This window comes from Corvus moneduloides, chromosome 6 (genome assembly GCF_009650955.1).
Source record: "Corvus moneduloides isolate bCorMon1 chromosome 6, bCorMon1.pri, whole genome shotgun sequence".
Taxonomy (NCBI): Eukaryota; Metazoa; Chordata; class Aves; order Passeriformes; family Corvidae; genus Corvus; species Corvus moneduloides.
In genome coordinates, this window is record NC_045481.1 from 13,537,518 (window position 1) to 13,559,535 (window position 22,018).

Sequence of the window (22,018 nt, forward strand, 5' to 3'; positions counted from 1 at the left end):
GCATAGAACAGGGCTGTCAGTCCTTGCCATTCTGTTGTTCAGTAGATCTCAAATAAGCATCGCTAATTAAGCTTTTCCTGTATTAATAACTCATAATACTGACTACTGATAAAATAAGCATACATATGCTGGAAGTATTTGGCATAAACAAGCACCAATGGACTGCACCTTGGCAAGCCTACAGTGATGTTAAGTATTCAGAAGATATGAGGGGAAAAAAATCACTGTAAGTGATGCCAGAAAAAGTTTCCACTTTAAAGGACTCTGAGATTAAAAACTCAGGAAAAATTCATTGACTAGATGAGAAACTCACCCATTACCATTCCAGAAAAGCCAGACTCCACAGATATTGCATGCCTGTCCTCACTAACATGCCCATTCACTCCTGGAGTCCCAGCTGAGGGTAAGACCTGGCTTTGATAGCACAGCCACTGCTGCACATGGGCTGACAGGAATGACTTTCTAGCCTTTCCTAGATGCAATTGCAATCAATCACCTAAAAATGAAGATTTCACTAGTTCATTACTAGTTCCCTGAGCCATCCAGCCTTCCCAAATGCTTCACAAAACTTCCAGTTTTCTAATATTTAAATTAAGTATTTCAATTACCTTATACTTAGCAATGTTGCTGATGTTTTTCTTGATTTTACTTTGCTTACACGGACCTGGCTGGAAAAACTTCAATATCAAATGTATATCTTAATTAAATATAATACATATTTCCTGTTTTAAGTGCAGAAAAATTAAAATTTCAAAGCTATCATTTTTCTCTCTGTTTCAAAGATGCTAATACCAGAAAGAGAGCAGTTAGACTTTAAAAGAAAAATTTATGAGTATTTCCCTCTTGGTACTCCTTCCAGTGCTTCCTAATTAAGGACAAGCCAATACAGTATCATGTACCAATCTGGTATTTATTAACAAAGCTAGTCATGATTTTTAACTGATTATTGCTCAGAGGATCCTCCCCTCATTAATATAAATGAATTAGGAGGAATAGTGCCAAATGTTTCAAATGGGAATTAACATGAGACTGCAAGGTATAATTAGTTGAAGATGCTAAATACATCAAAGTATTAATTTCTGTATGCGTATATATATATATGGCTATATGTATCACATTTATATATTATCTAAAAATATTATGTATATGTACACACAGTGCACATATCAGCTTAAGTGCAACTTACAGATGTATGCATACCACTTTTATTATATTATACCCTGCAGCTACAGAAAACAAGGTATCCAACTGAAAGAGGATTACAAAATCCAGGGAACAAAAATAGAGAGATATCCATACAGGATAACATTGATGATAAACATCATTTAAGGCAAAGAGTCTCTGAATCAGACACCACTCTAGGTAAAATATCACAACCCCATTTTTTTGTTTTCTGTTACACTCAGAATTATGTAATTTTCCTTCCTTTCCCCCTGCCATTTCTGTGCCTGTATGTGTGTCTGTGTGTGTCCCTGTGCACTTGCTAGTGTATTTTCACTTGAAGTGCAAATACAGCAAAGCTGAATCACCACAGCCCAGACAAAAATTATGCCCTGGATTTGGGTTATTGAGATGTACATTATACTTTTTTTTTTCCCCACAGTGATGACACCTTCTGCAGCTGTTTAGGGGACTCTCAAGCTGTTTTGGAAACAGAACAGTGGGGTCAGAATATCAAACAGTGCAGAGGCAAATCGGGACACATAACAGAAATATACTCACCATTCTTTCTCTGCTGTACTCTGCGCTCAGCTGGAAAAACAGCCCTTCCTTTCATCACCTTCTGAAACCAAAGCACAAGCTGGTTGATAACATACAATAAATACAGTCCAAAAAAGCTGAGAGATGATCTACTACCAATCTTGGATCTGTTGGACCCGTTAATTCTACACAAAGGGGTAAGACTGGTCTAATACAGACTGTGGCCAAATGTTGCTGCAAGGAAATGCTTTGTCCGGCTCCCTGGATTCACTGTCATGTTTCAGAAGGAAGCCACATTTACTCTGAACCAGAGAAGGCAGGTGGGGATATAGAAAATATTTAAATGGGGAAGGGAGGATGGATGGCACAGATCCATGACTATGTCCTCATGTCATGTGGCAGGACTGTTCGCTGCGCCTCATAGCTGCAGTGAAAGGTTAGCACTTCTATTCTCAGACCACTCCTCAGCTTTGGACTAGAGTCTCTAAAATGCATCCAGAGTGCACAAAAGGGCCAAACCTTATTGCCACTATTTACACAGGCTATCGGCCACAACAATACTTGAGATCAGCATCTTGCATTTATCTTTTGTTTAAGAGCTACTAAACTGGACCAGACAAAAGGCCTGTGTATCCTGCCTTTGACTATTGATGGTATCAGATGTTTAGGGATGAAATGTAACAGAATGGTTGCTCCCTAAATTTCTCTCCCTGCTTCCATTTGGCAATTTACAGATTCCTTTTAGGCTGTTACATCAGGTCAACTTGTCTGATAATCCTAAAAAGAGGATACAGTAACTTCATCTCGACCTACATGACTTTGTCTAATCTTTTTTGAAGCTATTTTTCCTATTGGTGCCCACAATATTCTCTAGCACTCAGTCAAAATTTTGTGAGAAAGTATAAGCAGCTGTCCTCTCTTTGTTTTTAAATTGCTCCCCATTCCTTTCATTTATTGACCCCTAGCTCCTCTTTGAATGTTTCTTCCATCTTTATCTTTGCCAAGCCATTTATGACACAGTAGGCTTCCTCACCTTGGACATGTTCTTTTGCTCAGCAACGAAGCCTAGTGAACTTTGAAGTTTGCACTATATGGAAACCTCCAGGAAAACAAACAATTTTAAATAAAACTTTTCAGATCATGCCCACATTCATTCTCTGCAACATCTTTGACAGTATTTATCTGCTTCCTTAAAATGTGTCTTGCAACATGTTTTTAAACTGAAAGGTTAAGAGATTGCAAGCAATTTAAGGTAGAGATTGTATTTTTGTGTGTGCAGTAACAAGTATGATGGTGGGGCCTTTAAATATGACTGCAGGATAATAAATGAAAAAAATGGAATAGTAGCACACATAAAAAGCATTTAACAGTCTAACCTGTTCTACTATGAAAGAAACATGGGGTTCATAATTTTTGCTTTCACCAGTGAAGAAAACCCTTTATGAGCTTACTTATGTAAAACACACTTGTGGTCATAACTACTTTACTGGTATTTTAATCTTCAGGATTTTCAGTCCTCTAAATATCTAATTAGTACTTTTTTTAATGGTTTTATAAAAGCATCTTGGCATGTATGCATGGAGTGGCCTAGTGCCAAAGTACCATAACGTGCAGGAACAGTAACAACTCTGTCTCTGCACTGACTCTGCAGTAGAATATGATCGGGAAAAAATCAAATGCAAAACTGACAGGACAGCTCGCATTTCTGTTAGATCTCATAAATCCTACTCAAAGTGAGAACTCCGGATCTTTGACTGGCCTTTGGGGTTTTTTTCTTCCTTTTTTGCCTTTTACCTCTTCATGTTATCTTTGACCTACATATATTGGTCATACATATTGGTCAAATTCTCATATATATTGGTCAAATCCTGCCACCCCTGTGAGAAAGCTGAAGGGGAAGAAGACTAGGGCATAAAGGAGCTTGTCAAAAGGACACTGTAGATACTCAGAAGAGATTTTCTACCACTGATCATCTGAGAAGTATGATTTTGCTCTGGAGCTGCAGCCTAATGGATTGCATGGGATGTTCTGGAGATGGACTACCTGTTCCACTGGTAGTAGCAGAAGTTGAAGCACTAATATATATTCAGAGAGAGAGTCTTTTCCATTCAATTCTTTCTGCAAGGAGTCCTTAGTTTCTAAGCATCTGAACATTTAAAGACTTAAGTTAATGCAGAAATCCCAATAAAGGGCTTAGGTTTTCACCTAATGTTTCCTCCCACCTGTCAAAACTAGTCCTTAGCCCTTTCTCAAAACCCAAGTGTGATGTTCTCCACTTCTGCTCCCTAGCAGATAAAATGTAGACTTTGGCAAGTATATGCGACACACCAGTATGGCCCAGCCAACATAATGGCTCTATGGTGCCACTATCAGTCCACATAATTTACAGTCACCCTCAGATTGCTCTAACTCATGGCAAGGACAAAAGCTGGCTAATGATCAGTCAGTGCAAGGTGGCATCTTTGCTCACACCTCCCTCCCAATTAGCACTCCTTGCTCCTTGCCTGCAGCACAAAATCTGGGCCTTTATATTATTTTCCCACAACAGCAGCCTCCATCATTAATTAGTGTATGGAAGCTCTGGAGATCCATTGGGAGCAGGAAAAAAAACATCCTCCTGTGACAGTGCTACTCATTCTAACAGCTCCAATTCGCCTCAAGCTGTTAGTGACACACCCGTGAGCTTGTGGCAACCCTGCACAAGACCTTCCTTTGGACTCAGGAAAGGAAACAATGTGATATACAACTCATGAAGCCTATGGCTTCCTGACTCATGACTGTATTATCTATATCTAATGGAGTTCCACCTAGTCTGAAGCCTTTACTGTAGCTGGGACATTGGTAATGTCTCAATCCATGTGTACTCTCAGTTGACTAATAATGTACTTTAGCCTACAGAAATGCATCTTTCTCAGCAGGGAACTGATGTGGCTAACCCCTCTCTACTTTTCCACTTATTTTCCTAAAACTTGTGGAAATGCAATCTCAAAATCACCATCAGCTGGCTTACAATAAGAAGCTAGAAAGACAAATCTCACCTTGGATGAAAAAAGACAAAAGCAAAGCAAACCAAACCAAACCTAAAAGCAACCCCAAACAAACAAAAAAAAAATCATACTAAAGAGAATCTGACAGAGGTCTGTACTTGTGTGTTGATTCCAGTTAAAGTCTGGCTAGACTAAAGATTTCTCAACAAAACTGGAAATTATTATCACCTTTTAAATATTTTGAAATAACTTTGGATAGGAAGGAAATTTCAGACTTCTATGATTCATTAGTCACTAATATTATTGCATTTACTTTCTGTGTGACACCAGGTACAAGGAGAGAGTATTCACATGGCATATGTTCCATATCAATCAAAACCACTATTAAAAATACATTAAGAAACAAATAAGTAGTTTCCCACAATCCGCTTTCCAAATGTACATAGCTTCGGCACAATTTTAGATATTAGTCTAGATTTGCAAACACCTTTGCTCAGCAAAGAACAGTTCAAGAATATATGATTTATTTTCTCTGTAGTCTTATTGCAGAAGGTGAACTCAATGTCTGCCCAGTTCAGATCATGGCTGTACTACCAGACTATGCACCCTGTTCTGATTAGTCTCCCAAAGTCCTAGTTTGACATCCAGTTGGTTCAGTTTAAATCTGAAAATGGTCCGAGGTCAGGCCTTTGGCTGTTGTAAGGTGCTGATCAGCAATCTGAAGGGGATATCCCCAGGATATTAAATCTATTGACCTATTGACACAAAATCTCTAATGGTTGAAAAGAGCTGTCAGTCATGACTAGTGGAGTCTCTGCTAAGCAGGATATGAAGTAAAACAAGCACGTTTTTGGATTATTCCCTAACAGTATCCCTTTTCAGATTTTTTCCTTGACCTTGAGCATGAGTCGACTCCTATGATAAGGGTCTGTGAGTAAAAGGCAGAGTCATCAGTTCAGATCACAAGGGAAAATTAACTTTAAACATTAACTTCATTCTTCAAAAGTTAAATAATGCTTCTGGCATCAACAAGTTCCAAGCAAGATTCTGCTTTTTCTATTCACATTCTTTCCCATCCTTGTCCCATTAATGAAGAGCACCTACCTAATGTGCCTGGTCTGGTGTTATCACACAGAATATGTCACCTTCAATCCCCCTTTGTCTGTCGTCTAAGCATATATGCCACTGGGCAGAACAACCCCACCCCTTCTACATCTGTACAGGATTAAAGAGAAAGTTCTGTATATTACATAAACACCCATTTAGAGGGATGCAGGCAAGAGAATGGAGAGGGGACAAGGACCAGGTCAAAAGAAAATGTAGAGAAGGCAAAATATTTCATCTGCATTCTAAAATACAGAAAGTTAATTCAGATAAAATTGATTCCAGAACAGTATGCATTCTATTCCAGCAATATCTATTGCCATATGGGACTTTTAAACACTGGGTTTGGAAAGGAAAGAAAAGAACACAAGGTAGCCTAGTTAAAAACGCACCAGAAGTATGAAGACAGCAGCCCAGTCTGTTACTTGATATTCAAACCTTTTCAAAACTTTTCTGGGATTTCTTTCCTTTTCTTCTTGGGGATTCTATACTGCTATGATCAAACACTTGACAGCCATTTTCAAGTAATTTTGCATGATTTCCATACTGAAGAAATATTAAACATAAGATTCCAAGAAACTAGTCAGACTCTCTGCATTTTGCTATTTTCTCCAGCATAAGTACCCTAACCAGTGCCCCTAAGCATAGTACAATATCATACTGTTTTTCTATATTTTCTTTTCCTCATTGAAAATTCAAAGCTTTCATATGTTTTCATGTTTGTTATACATTTTGATCAAATATCTCTTGAATATGTAGAAGGGAACAATGAAGAACAATATTTTGGACTGTAGTTGGCAGAGTGTTCAGATACATCTACCTATCCTGTGATGCATTTAAATTCTCTTCTTGAACAGCTTAGAATAATTAAGATTTTTAACACTATGTCTGAAGTTAAAAAATATACAAATAAAGTAAATGTATGTTAAAAAGTAGAGTACAACTGTGAAACAACAAAATACATTTTAAAAGGAGGAAGCAATATAGTCTAACTGCAAATGATTCATCTTAATGGCATAACAAGAAGAAAAACATACACCAATTTGGCATTACCATCAGCGTTACAACTGTTCTGGTAAGGAAGGGGAGAGAGAAAGAGACTGACTTTAGATGGCTAAGTGCTGCCTATTAGCAGGGAAACAAGTACTCTACTTTGTAAAAGTTACCTTTTTATAACGTTTTGGGGCTTTTCAGCTGATAAATGTAAATATTAATCATTGTCTTGAAAACTACTACACTAAATTTCTATTTCACTTACATCTCTGAGTGAGGCACTTATACAGAAACAATTGCTCTCTGTTCATTAATTTTGAAGCCATTCTGCAGTGATTAACATGTGAAGTCTGCCAAAGCATTTTCAAGGTTGTTTTTGCACTTTTGTGTGTCTGCAGCTCAGATCACTGGAACGTGCTGTAGCTCCAAAAATACATAAACATCTTTATCATTCTTTAAACCCACTGCAAAAGTATTTTTAAAGCATAAGCATGTCTCATATAAACAACAGAAAATCTATGTGTCTTTTCATTTCAGGGGATGCATTACTACCTCAGGAACTTCTTTAAAGGTGACCCACAAATAATTTACCAGGAGTTAGTTTTATAAAGCATATACTTCATGATGAATGAAGAAAGAAGGCCAAAATGTTTATTTTATTCTTGTTACTTGAGTGAGGTTTGAGGGATTTTTTTTTTTTTTTTTTTTGAGATATTTTTAAATTTCAGTTTGGTTTTCCTGTATTTAATCACTGAACTGATTAGTGATTTAAAAATACATAGCATGGCTGAAGAGGATGGGGAAAGAAGAAAGATTTTAAACTTACCCTCTCCAAAAGCTTATGATACTATACTGCAGTACATCTCAGTAGTGTTAACAAAAGAAAAATACAAAATGTAACATGAATTACCACTAAAACTCCTTTGCTTTCCTTGATTCATTCCTCCCTTTATCTTTTTGACTGTTATGATATCATAATTTCACCAGTGATTCAGGCATAGATCATAGTAAATGGAGTAAGATATATAACAGGAAAGAGAAGGAACAAAAAGGGGGGGGGGAACCCAACCCACAATTATCAAACCTTCTTACATTTAATAAAATATCAAAAATATTATCTATACTCACATTCACTTTTTCTTTATGTTTAAATCACCCTTTAAACCCCCCTCCACCCCAAACCCTCCTAATATGGAGATATGATCTCAAGAAGTTCAGTTTTAAAGACTTTTTTAACCAATAGCCCTTCTTTCTAATTATAAATGGACTGAAGAATCATGGCACTGATTTCCAACAGCAAAAGATGTGACAATTCATATTCAATTCTGTTTAACCGAGCATGTTATGCGTGATGTGCAAGAGAGTCACCTTGCTCCTGTACATCAACACCTGGAATAGGTATGGAGGCAGCATGCTTAGACACTGGCAAGGAAGGAGAATCTTGTCTTATTTGATAAGACCCCCATCTGCCCATCTTGGAAGCAACAGCACAGAATGTTTGGCATGGACTCCAGTTCAAGGACTGCAACAAGGATGTCCTATTCAGCCAACCAAGAGTGTTTTTTTGTCTGCCTTCCCCATGTCTGGCCTGAATACCTAATAGCCACTTGCTTCATAGCCACTTCTTAAGATGATGCACTTATGGAGTGAAAGACAATAACGATGAGATAGGGAGGCAAGGTAAATAACCAGAGATATCATGAGCCTTAGAGAAATGCACTCGGAGACTAGTGTCATCCTTGTTGCTTGTTTTCACTGTTGCAGAAAATCTTTTTGCAATATATATATAAAACCAAGTTAATCATGTTTTTAAGGCTTTGCAGATAAAGGTCCACAGTTCTAAAAAATACTACACCTCTGGATGAAGATGCATGGGCAAGGCTGTGTTTTGCATAAACTCACACCCATAATAGTCTAGCTCCGAGCTGGTGCTACCTGATGTATAAATGCTGCAGATCCCTTCTACTTACCTCCCTTAGTGCTTTGAACAAGTCAGAATGCAAGCATACGTTTCTTGACTGTTTTAGTTTTATGCTATTGCTTTATCCCCAAGTACCACCTAAAAATTTCTTTCACTGAAGTCTGTCAGCATCAATAGACTAGAAAGAACTGCCTCCTCCATGCTACTAATCTCTTTTGAGACAGAAGAGGTTGATATTAATTTCTTGGGTTATTTTCATCATCTTTAATATTAAAAGAGGGAAAAAGAGAGAGGGGGAGAGAAGAAAAGCAGCTCAGTCATCTGACTACTTCCCAAGTACCTTGGTTCATAAGGATGTGTCACAGTCTCCACTGGAAAGCCTGTAGACTTACACCACTGTAAAAGGGAACTGAGTTCCTCCAGTCATGAAGATAGATATTTTTTAAGGTCAGCCTTTCTGGGTTTTAGGACCTTATGCTTGTGTTAAGAAAAACCTTTCCACAAAGGGTAAGGGTGAGAAGGACAGCACTGCATTACCCACATTTCTGCCAGCTGCTAACCTTCACCTCAGACACATCCTCCTGAAGAGGGACACAACCACAGTGCTGGTTCATTTGCTCTGAGCTTTACTCTGCTCTTTCTCCACCCTACCAGGCTGTTTGGGGTTGCTCACTGGAGCCATCTTGAGTGTATTTGCCACCAGCTGCTTCCCACAACCTCGTTGCTCCCCTACCCACCTCCAGAGTGTTGCACCACACTGCAGGAGCCTGCAGTGCCATTTGCCAACACCATCTGCCAGACCTCCTGAGCCAAGATTACCTCCTCCCAAACCCACACCATTTCTATCAGGGTTTCAAAGCCTGCAAACAAGGGGTCACAATCTGAAAAGAAGGGCTCAAAAAATCTGAAGCTGCTGTTCTTATTCCCAGAATCTTTTCTTTCTCCTTCCAGCCCACAAACATCATCCTTATATTGCAGTAATTGTTCTGGGAGAAAAAGAAAACTCCAGTACAACTTTTGACTGCTGTTTCAAGCACATGAGCAGCTGCATCAAAGCTGTGAGGAGATAGTCCTAATAATGTCTTCTCTATCTCCAGACTGTCCCAGTCTAAAGAACTGAAACTAAAGAGCCAGATGGTGTTCACGTATACTTATCCTTGAATTCTAGTTTCAATCTCCCCCTCAGGAAGTCTTTTAATAATAGAATTTAGAAGTTGCCATATATCATTCTTGTGAGGTACTTACCGCACCCTATACATCTTTAACTTCCAGAAATTTCTTGTTTACATATTTTTCCCTTTCCTTTCTAAAGTGTCTGCATCAGACTGACCCATCCCAGCAGGACTGAAGAATGTTAAGTCTTCCTCTATTGCTACTCCCTTTTTGATGAAATGCCTCTGCTTGCAGCCTCAAGCTTCACCACTTCTTTGTTCCTCTGGGCGCCCCCCCCCCCCCCATACACTTGGCAAGGACTGTGGTCCTTCTACAGCTGCACTGGGTACAAGGGCATATTGCTGATTCCATTTATGAGGAGAAAGCCTATGAAAACTAGGCTCTACTAAGAAAAAAAAGTCAGGTTATTACACTGAAACCACAGAGTATTTCTTTCATATTCAGTTCAAACAGGGCTAAATATGCAAAGAGTAATTTTTCCTTTGTAAACCATACTTTTCCAGGGGTTTTGGTCTGCTTCTGGAGAAAAAGGAGAGGAGAGCAGAATCCCCAAGTTCTACTTCTGCTTTTGACTCTCAGCTAGCTTTATGATTTTCTCAGATTCCTCAGTCAAGGCATTCCTCAGTTTACCAATTTGCAAAGTGGATACAACAGTGATATATCCACAGGAATTCAGAGAATAAAAGCAGCTGTTTGCAAAAGACTTCAACACCGACAAAAAAAAAAAAAAAGCAAGTAACTTATTCTTTCAAATTAAAAATGGGATAGATTATTCACATATCTATACATCAACTCAAGCCATGAATCTGCTTGTAAGTGAACCACTCCTACATGAACCCTGCACTCTGTTTATAAGGCACATTGTTTCCTTTATAAAGCCTACAGAAGTCAGACTTTGATTTGAATATAATAAAATTGCAGAAACAGCAGAAGCTGGCCATGTAACTCCTTTTTTAATGAATACCTAAAGTAACAGTCCTCTAAGCCATTGTGTCATCTTTCAACTCCTGTCCCTCCCTCCCCCTTTCTGCACCAAACTCGAGGAAAAGAAAAACTGATTGGCAGGTACTGTAGCTAGCGTGAATAACCACGACTATATATCTTGTCAAAAATCAGCATGTACTTTAAAAAAGAAGAAAGTAAAATATGAAGATAAGAGGAATAATCTGAGGCTCTCCCATATTCTCATTCAAATTTTTCTATTTAGATTTCACTATATTTCCTTTTTTAACCTTCTCCTGCAGGTCTTTATATATAGGACAAAAAAATCCACTTCTGTCATTTAAAGCATGATGAAAGTACCAAAGAAAAATCTATTTTCAGCTGTTTCTCGTTAGAGCACTTTTTTGCCACTGTGATGAAAGTCGATGCAAAGAAAGAAAGACGAGTCACTGATGAAGATGAAGAAGCATTTCTGATCAGCCATCTGTTCAACCAATTAAAACCCTCGCAAATAAAGTTGTGTATACTTATATAGCTAACCCATAAAGATATACATATCTGTGTGTACACTGGCATGCGAATACATACATATAAATACCATGTAAAGTCTACTTTGCATACACTGAACTCTGCTTACATGCTGAGCATAGCTAATTAAATACACACATAGAGAAACACTGAAAATGTGAAATAGACTTTGGCCCTGCTGGGGAACAAAGCCTTCTCTATTAACATCCTTTTCTCTTAATGGTCCTTATGCAGTAAAAATAAAGTCCAAACACTATAATTTCACTCCCAGAAAAGTTACAAATACTGTAGGTATCTTTAGAAACAGCTGCAAAAGTGGATTCACTTCTGACAAGATTGGTGTTAATTACCAGTAAGGACTTCAGTATAATACTATTTAAATCATTTTAAATTATCCCTCTCAAAAATTAATTTTTCATCAAAGATTACACAAAAAAATCATGATATCATCTCTGCAGCTGCGATTTAGTAATAATTTCATCTATTATTACCAATGTCAGTTAGATAAAAGAAAAATGGCATCCTACTGTGCTGATTCCAGCATAGGCCATATATAGAAATTTTTAACTATCACTTATAATCGCCTTGATGAGCTTAAACCTCCTCTCAATTAACACCCTAAATGACACTGAGACATCTTAATGGAGGATGTAAGTAAAGGAAAAAGACTTTAATCAAAGAATAAAAAGAGAAGTGCCAAGCAAAAGGAGGAAGTCTGGTGCACCTCTCAGTGTCCAATCTCACAGGGGTCCTTTATCTTGTCTTGAACTTCTTGTCATCTTTATATTGCGACTGTAACTTCACAGCAGCCCTAAGAAGGTTAAAAAAAAAAAAAAAAGGTGTGCATATTCTTATCTGCAATTCTCATCCTCCTCTTAGAAAGACAGTGGGGGTTTACACCAAACAGGCAAACATAGTTTAAATGAAACTGAAGAGACTGTGCAAAATAAAACAATTTCAGCTTACAATGAGGCTTACTCCATTTTGGTTATTACTTCAATAGTGGTTCAGGGCAAATCTTAAAGAATGGAATACAGTGATTCACATACTATTCAATAAACCTTGAATGAGCGTGTTCTGATTCTAACATCCCAACCTCAATAAAAGTTATGCTTTCACAGCCAGCAGGTAATTATACTTCTAAAGATCTCATCTGCCAGACAACCACGTAAATATTTGCTTAAATGGCACCTACAGTCGATATTATTACGGGCATTTTTTTGTCTCCTTTAGTATATCTCTAAGACTCATAATGCAAGCATTTAAACGCATACACATACTGGGTGGTTGCGATAGCACTCTTCAAATTTCAGGAAAGCTGAGAAATAGGTCTCTACCCAGTGTTTCCCAAACTTGTGAACTCAACTTTCTAGCCTTCAGAGTAACCATCCAGATGTAGTAAGTTGATAATCTTCAGCTACTCTCTGCAGACTTCTTGCTACACACTTGTGCAAAACTCCTGCGGGTTGACTATAGCCTGGGAACTGCTGTTTTGGGATGCACACAGCTGTAGGTACAGGCAGAGGGTGGTTTTGCCCTGGTTTATGAATCAGTGACAATCTGCCAGCTCTGATAGGGAAAAAGGGCTTTGGGAAGTGTGATCATAAATTATCTGAGGAACTTTGGGAGGTGCTCTAAGTGCCTGGGTACCATAAAACTCTGCTGCACCAGCTAGTGGGGCCATTAGGTTTGGAAGTATCTAAACAACAAATAGAAGTTCATATATATATATACATACACATACATATTTTTTACATACATATATATATACACACACATATATATATTTATGTCTGTATATATATAGTTTCACTGCCTAATATTTTTTAAGTTAATTCACTCATAATGAGAACCAAATTAATATTTCTGGATGCATTAATAGTAAAAAAAAAAAAAAAAAAAGCCAATTAAAATCAGCCATGGTATTTCATTCCTTTCAAGTGTTTTTTGCCCATTACAGCTTTACAAACTGTTAGCTACAAATTACACCAGTTAAGGATTCAGGTTATTTTGATTAACAAATAATTTGAAAATGGATTTTGCTTTTATTTTTCATAGGTGTTTGTTGAATAGTTCATCCAACCATTTCAGCTTGTGGGTTGTTTGCTTCAGCTTTTCACTAGTCACGCCTATTCTCTAAGCACATGGTATTTATGACTGTTAAAAGAGCCCCTCAGGTAAAGATAAGAAATATCCCAACCTCTGCTCCATAACAGGCACAATATCCACTAAATTTAGTCACTGCTGTTACAGAGAAATTGATCAAACTCTCCTGTGCTGGATGATTTTAGATGCATGAATATTACATAGCAACTAATAATGAGCAATGGACTGTATTGTTAGGGAGAAATTTGCTGATGTGCAGTGAATCATGGAATCATAGAATCATAGAACACCCTGAGTTTGAAAACACCCACAAGGATCATCGATTCCAGCTCCTGGCCCTGCACAGCACCATCCCCAAGAGTCACCCTGTGTGCCTGAGTATTGTCCAAACACTTCTTGAGCTCTGTCAGGCTTGGTGCTGTGACCACTGCCCTGGGAGCCTGTTCCAGTGCCCAACCACCCCCTGGGTGAAGAACCTTTTCCTGAAATCCACCCTAAACCTCCCCTGACACAACTTCAGGCCATTCCCTCAGGTCCTGTCACTGGTCACTACAGAGAAGAGATCAGTGCCTGCCCCTCTTCTTCACCTTATGACAAAGCTGTAGAATGCTGAGGTCTCCCCTCAGTCTCCATTTTGTCCAGGCTGAACAGACCAAGTGACCTCAGCATCTCCTCACATGGCTTTTATGTGCAATTTTCAACATTCACAAATATTACCCTCCCATGAGGCAGCTCTCTGAATATTTCCTACTAAAGACCTTTTTGTGACTCACAAAAGAAATAACCTTCCAGCATTTACTCTCCAAAGTGTTTTTTGTTCAGGTTTCTTTCACCCCCATTTGGACTTCTAGCCAAACACATTTTTTTCATAAATTAAAATTTAGGGTGGTTTGATTTTGCATATATAACATACAAGGTGGCAGTGAAGTAATGCATGCAATTAAAAAAAATCCCAACGTATCCACTGATCTGAAGATTGGTCTATCAGTTTACAAAAAAAAAAAAAATGCTAATAGCTTTTCAAAAACAAAATAACTTGCATCAGTTGCTGCAAGTAACCAGTCTGCTGCTAAATGCTAAGCACCCCATCTCAAAGACAACTCCCTGTCTGATCAAGGAAATGGTTATTTTCTTATCGAGCAGAACTCCAAGTACACTGCTTTTAACTTGGTCTCCATTTCACTGTTTCACCAGTATGATAAGCATTTCTGTTGATTACAAGCCCAAAAAAAATGCCTTTTCTGATCAAAATGGCAGTGGCAACAAGGAGCCTAAGGCAGACTCGGTAATGCTGATATCAAAAGGAAGGCCTTTTCCTGGAATTGGGTTTGAGCTGCCTCAGCAAGTGACTCTCATAAACTGCATCTCTTCAGAGGAATGGGAGAGTGCCAGTCAAGCCACACTGAGAAATACTTTCAAGTGCAGACAAGCCTTTGAGCTCTGATATTCAGAATCAGCTAAACAAATGCATACTTCTGTGTGGATGGACATTCTTGAACTGGTTAATCATTTTGTGACCTTGCCAGCATTAAGGAGTTTGGCAAGACAGTTAAATCAGTCTAACATTGAGAAAAAAAAAAAAAAAAAAGAATTTTCCCAATATTTTCTTCTGCTCTCAGCTATACACTGCTGCTTCTTGCTCTGCAAAGACACTTGAGTGTTCACCTGATCTCTAAGCTAACCAATTTATTTCACTAAACTGGCAGAAAATGCTGCATTGGTATTTGCTGCATTCATTTGCTGTCTGTATAGTAAGCTGAAGCAGCTTGCTGGGGCATCAAACAAGTTCCAGAGCCAGCATGAGAAGAAGGGAGGGAGGAAGGTTTTTCTTCTCCATATCAGTAGGATTTTAGGATTGTCCTCTGGGGAAATCAAGCCTTTAAACACTGTTATGTCACTGTACTTGGAGTTATCACTTTGGCCATGCCAAAGCTATTGCTCTGACCAAAATACAGGGATGTCTGGTAAGAATAAATGACAAGACTTGCACAAAAACAGCTGGGTTTTTTTCAGGGTGGAATAAATTACACAGAGACATACACCAGCCTGGCAGTTGATTAAGATTGTGAAGAAGACAAAGAGCAAGCAAACCACACTTCCCTCTCCTAACCAGTACTGCTATGGCTGCAACTCCCCTGACGTATATGCCATTTTACCTACAAAGGAGTACTTCTGCTCTATACTTATCTTGTTCAGAAAGTTGTATCAGTTTATCAGCTTTTTGTACCAGTGTAAACTTAGCTTCCAATGGAAGTGCCTGACAGTCCAGCTATATCACAAGCCCATTCTAGCTAGGATATGGTCATAACAGAAACCTTTCGGCTTTTGATTACGAAGAAAGCCTATATTTCAGTGGATGTCCTGCCATGAAGCTGCACAGCTGCTATTTTTGCTTCTTCAGTCACCACCTTTCCAAACAAAAAAGTTCTCTGTGTGCTGTGAATAACAATAAAAAAATCTATTCAAAATTACTCTGCTGCATTTGTGTCCTTTTATTTCTTTGCCAACAATATATGAGTTCACTCTAAAATTCGCAACATTCTGCAGTTGCTTGAGAGCCAGGACAGCTCTCAAGCCAGGTCTAAATTATAAAGTGTTGTTGACAAAGCTGTTTCAGTCACAAGCATGAAAAAAATCACACCCTTAATTGATATAGATATGCGAGCAACACCCTCTGTATAGATGTAAGAATCCCTTTGCTGGCATGGCTTATGCCACTCAAAAAGGTAGTTGAAGAAAAAAGACACCTTTTGCCAATGTGTATTTTTCCTCTGGTACAACTCAGCCAACAAAGCCTGTGTATCGTGGACCAGTGATTCCCAAATTTTCTGTAGCAATCCTTGCTTGAGAAAACCAGCCATGTGTAACACCACGCAGCAACCAGGTCCCTTCCCCCAAACTGAGCTTTAGTTCCACTTTGTGTCCCTCTTCCTATCTTTCTGGCACTTTTTCTCTTCCCCCTCCCACCTCATATGTCCCCTCCTCTTTATGGGACCATTTCTGACTAGATTCACTCAGATATGATCATCTCTTTTCTCCCAGCACTTCTGATTGAGTCTGACTGGGAAACCTTGGTGCAAACTGTAACAGACCCTGTCAAAATGAAAACAAAATGAAAGCTAGGAAAGGCTTTCCATTTTATCCCTTAGTTCCATCATTCTCACCACTGATGGTCACCAAATCTCAGGAGAGTTGAGTCTGATAAGGACCTCTGGAGATCAACCAGTCCAACCCCATGGTCCAAGCAGAGCCAACTGGAGCAGGTTGCTTAGGACCTTTTCCAGTCAGGTCTGGAGTATTTTCAAAGATGGAGACAATGAGGAAATCCATGTTGGAACCCGTATCATTTAAACTATCCTCCTATGGAAGACATCTCAAAGTCTGCACAGACTCCATCAGGTTTTTCTCATTTAGTTCCAATACCCTGTAACTGGAGAGAGACAGTTAAAGATAGAGCAGGCATTTAAAAATGAGGCATCATTTGGGGAGTTAATGTTGATTAATTTCCTGTAGTTTCTCTATCTTTCTACCTATTTTTGAGAAATTGGAAGACAGTGTCCTCTGTTTATTTGTATTGAAGTTGCTACCTGACCCCTAATAATTCTGAGTCTACTGATACTTCAGGGAACATGAATGTGTCTAGCAGGAAGGACTGACTCTTGTTTTGCATTTGAGATATAGACTCATGTACTTCTACGGCATAGACAGAGGTTATTCCTATTTTATATATTAAGTTAAAAATATACCTATGACTTAGAAATAACAAGGAAATCAGTATGAAATACACAGAGTTGTGTCTAGGTTGTAGACATGCTCATCCCCTCCTCACTCTCTTCTCTTCAGCTTATTCTCAATGAAGTATCTTGCCATACACTCCCTAAGCCACTTTAGGTTCATTTAACTGAAGATTTAATCTTGCAGAATGGAATCCTCCTACACTATATCGTATGCTTGGATGGATCTATGGCTAACTGGACAGGTGCAAGGATGAATTATAATACAGCATTATGTTAGCAAATGCTGCCTCCACATACAACTTTCAGAAGGAAACTCTGACCTATAAAGTTGCTTCATTTAAGGTACAGTACTAAAAGAAAAAAAAAAAAAAAAAAAAAGCCAAATTAAAAGAAGATCGAGTCCTGCAAAGCTAATCATACAGGGAAAATACTGTGGTTTGTTTTCTGAATTTATGTCTTCAATCTTAGAAGAAGAAGTATAGGAAATATAATTTAACAGTTATATTATCTTAATATTTATATGAAGAATTGACTGAGCAACTATAACTCATTTGATTTCTTCTTCGAGATTAATTGAACTATGTGAAATCATTGTTCTGTCTCTCTCTTATTAATGCCACTATGTTGTAGTAAACAAGTGAGAGCGTATCTTTAATAGATATGAGATTTTTTTTCAAAAGAGCACAAAGGTCTGTGTAGATGATGAAATTTCTATTCTTGAAAATCAGCTCCAGCAGAGTTGAAACAGAGCAAGCACTTAACACATAAAAAAAGGATGGCTCTAAGTGAAGAAAAAGATTGCATCCAATTGAAATTTCAGGGAATGTAAGTAAGGAGAATGCAATCTCCCAGTCAGAAATTGATTAAGACACCACTCTTTAAGCTGGGAGATCTTTCGGTTTTGTAAGTGGACAAGACCAAGTTAGTATTTCATTCAAGAAGTGCTACACTGACAACAGCACAGTCTTCCCAGCAAGGAGGGATAGCCAGGCAGAGGAAGTATGCAGCTGAAATCCTGATACCACAGAAGTTCAAGTTCTGTATTCTCAATCTATCTTTCCTCTAGAGCTCTTTCTTTCCTTGAAACATTAAATTTAGAAAAAAAGTCTTGTAAGATAAGAACAGAAAATACCTAGTACAGAACAAATCTATGTCTACAAAATTCCTGAAAAGAAAGCATGAGTTTCCTACTCAGACTGCATTAGTAATTATTAAATGGTAACAGCATTTTTATGTTTACAATATTTTTCTCTGTCTGTCAATTATTCATACTCTGATAGCCTATTTTTTCATTGAAATTCTCAGTAGCAGTTGAAAACTGCAAAATTCAGCTGAATAAAATGGCAAAATAGGTTCAAAATTACTTGGGACATATTCTGGAGTGTAAATCTCAAGTCTAGTTTGTCATTAGGATCATGAGCAATCTCAAAAAGTCCTTAATTCATACCACAAGCTTTGGCCTCTAAGGCTATATATACATAGTGTTGACCCCCTTCATTTAAAACTGGCAAGACAATATAACATGGTTTTAGCTATAGTGTCTCCAGAACATTCTTGCTAATGCATCACCAAACTACTCCCTGCAAGGATAAAGACACTGCAAAACCAGCCTTAGGGCAGCTGTTTCCCCAGGAGCACCACGGGACTGCCACAGAGGTCACAGTCCAGGGCATGTTCATGCATCCTTTGTGCCCTCTTAACACCTTGTGTGAAAGATGGGCACTCATTTAGCAAAAAAACATGCCAGCAGCAGATCAATGTAAACTGTGCCACCTTCCAACCATTTTAATGCTCAATTGTGATAGAATAAGACATTTGGTGGACTGCAATGTATAAGCACTGCCCCACAGTTAAGCTTTAATTAGTTAAGGCAGCATAGAGCCTCCCTGGAACAATATGCTTGTATTTCTTAGAAATGCAGACATGCTTTTATAGAAATATGAACTAAGAATAACTACTTTTTATATGCAAGGTAAAGGTGGGAGGAATTAGGGCATGAAATCCTCAACAGACAGCTCATGAGCTTTCTCTTCTGGGTGGTGTTTGAAATATAACTACTTCCTGAAGAACAGCAACAACTGACAGTCTAGATACAGTAGTAACAGTGCCAGGAAGGGGTGTACCCTATATGACACAAGTGGAGTGTGTGCAACAGGAAGGAAGAAAAGGATTAAAATTGCTCATGTTTTACTATTTCCTGCCTCTGCCACTGATGATGCTCTGTGAGATCCTTACTGATGCATTTCACTCCCTACCCAAACTGAAAATATGTGTGCCATAAAGGTGGTGTTTTAACTATCTGCAAAAACATTTTGATCTTTGGATTAAAAAGCCATAAAACAAACTGAATCTCAAGGCTGAATGCAGAAGAAAGCCTGGGATGAAAAAATCCAAAATGTAAAGATTGTCTTGCCTAATTATGGGTTAGTCTCCTGCAGCCAACTGGCTGTGGTGACACGGCCCTGCTTCAGACAAGGAGCAGTGCATAAAAAATGTTGACTAATAATGTTATGGCATTAAGTGGTAACAATCTTACAGCAAAATATTGTATTAAGTTTCTATATTGGAATTTGAAGTCTATGGATACGCAGAATACAACAATTTCAAATGAACAGCAGAGTTTGTCCTAAGTATAGTCACTTCAGTTAAAAAATGAATGGGTTTGAAGACATGTGGTGGAGAATAGTTAAAAATTACTGGAGTACTCTTCAGATTATTGAAGCAATCTAGGAAATCTAAATTGGTCTGCAGTGCCCGTTCCCAGAGCACCCTATTCACTTCCAAAATGAAGTGCTCTTATTAAAAAAAAAAAGAGGAAAAAAAAAAGTGAAGCATTGCATTTGGAAAGAATGAAGCACTTCCATTTTTTGGGGTTTTTTTTTAGCAAATATTTCTTTTTGGAAGCAAATCAAAAAGCATTTTATCACTGTAGGCAAACTCACAAATGATTTAAAAATTAAGCCCTATTTAAAACAAAAGGAGAATAATTAAAATAACACTAACAGCCTCCTGCCTTGAAACACAGGAAAAGTGAAAGCGAAATAGAGAAAAAAGTAGGTGAGAGAAGAAAAAATCCATACCTTCAAGGGAGGAAAAAGAATTGTAGGGACATCTCTGACCTGGTCTGTGTGCTTTGCAGAGATCCACAAATCAATACACTGCTGGAGCACTAGGGTGGTCTTGGGAATAGACCATGGTGACCCTATCTCCTCACCTTTGGCTGCATGAACTTCCTTCACATCACAGAAGATGCCTCTCCTCCTTCCTGGTTGTATCTTAGTGACTGCTCCCTTAACAGCTGCACTTGCTCAGGACTCCTTAACAACTCTTTCTGTATGGATTTTTCTTTCTTTGGTGAGAGACATCTTGCATGGGCTGATTCTAAAGATGTTGTTGTGATTTAGTCAGGGTTAAAGCTCCAGATCGTCAGTGTGTAGGACTAGGGAGAATTTCAGCTTTCATTTAACATGAGAGTGTTTTCTAGCCCCTATAGTTGGTTATAAAAACTTGGAAATGTGTCCCCAGAAAACTATATAGACTCCAAATCCCAGCAGGCAAATAGAAAGATCTCCCCTTTCTCACCACTCCACATGCAAGCCAAATTATTTTTAAAGTTCAGTATTTAGAAACCATCTTTGCAACTGTGGAACATTTGGGTCTGGCAATCTCCCTGTGCTCTGCCTCCCTCCTGGGATGGAACCTTTCCTCACCAGCTAAGATTAAACCAAGAACCAGGACAGGGGCTCTTGGTAGACCGAAGCCAGATTGGAGAGAGTGAGATAAGCCTGGAGCAGGGAGTTCAGGCTCCCTGAGCATCGAGACAGAGGCGTTGCCCCTCCTGGAGCAAGTGCTGAGGGTGAAGTTGCAGGCTGGCAGCCTGCCGCCACCGTGGGAGAAATCCAGTGAGGGTTTATGTCTGTGGGACCAAGGAATGCAGCGGGCCCCGCTCCGAGGAAAGAAGGAGAGTCAGCTTTGCTGCCAACAGAATTAGGGCTCTCTTCCAGCATTCAGAAACATACATACTTTTATATATCTGCCACATGGCTTTGCTGCGCAGCAGCACATGTGTTGTGGCTGCGCAGCACTGAGTGAAAAGAGCACCCAAATCAAGGAGTGTTGTGGGTGGGGAGGTGGCTCTGGGTGGGTACTGGGCAGATGGATGGTGGTACCTGAGGTTGGGGAAGAAAGCTAAAAACACTCATCTTCTTCCAGCCAAAGAAAAGGTTTGCACCTGATTGACTTCATGCAAGAGGAGGAGACCCATTACCAGCACTGATCAAAGATGCAAGGGAAGATCCAGCCTTTATTTTCTTTCCCTGATTTTGTTATTGTCAAGGTGTGCCCTGGTGGTGCTGTCTGTAGTAAAAAAGTCTTCATGGAGACCAGACCCCATTGAACCAGGCAACAAAACCATAAGAAATGATCATAAAGAGCTTACATTGAAAGCTGACATGAGGGGTGAAGAGTAGGTAGAATGAAACATTCCAATTCCAGTCTCAGGTTACTGAAGTCTTGCTCCAGTGGCTTAACTACAAAAGACATCCCTCCTCCTAGCTTAAGTTAACAGGGGGGCAACCATTGAAAAATCAGGCCCTGTTTTCCCACTGCTCTTCTGAAAACAGGCCACATCATAATTTTCAGCATACATTTGTGCTTAAGATAGAAAATTCTGTAAAAGTGGACATTCTTGACAAACACGCCTATGGTTCATGAATAGACTTGGAAAACAAGGACACAATTTAGGGAGTCAGTTCCGAATGCAAAAGAAGGTTTTCCTTGCCATGGCCACAGCCAGTATTTGCTCATCAGCGAAGCAGGTGACACAA

At 38.8% G+C, this 22,018-nt stretch overlaps 1 long non-coding RNA gene across 1 annotated transcript; it reads right to left on the reverse strand.

Annotated features, from left to right (window-relative positions):
- Positions 1–1,721: 1,721 nt before the first annotated feature.
- Positions 1,722–20,422, reverse strand: LOC116446015. Its single transcript, XR_004240987.1, has 3 exons — positions 20,273–20,422; positions 12,074–12,160; positions 1,722–1,783 (listed from the first exon to the last, which is right to left on the reverse strand). It is a non-coding gene; the product is annotated as an uncharacterized LOC116446015 (long non-coding RNA).
- Between the last annotated feature and the right edge of the window lie 1,596 nt (positions 20,423–22,018).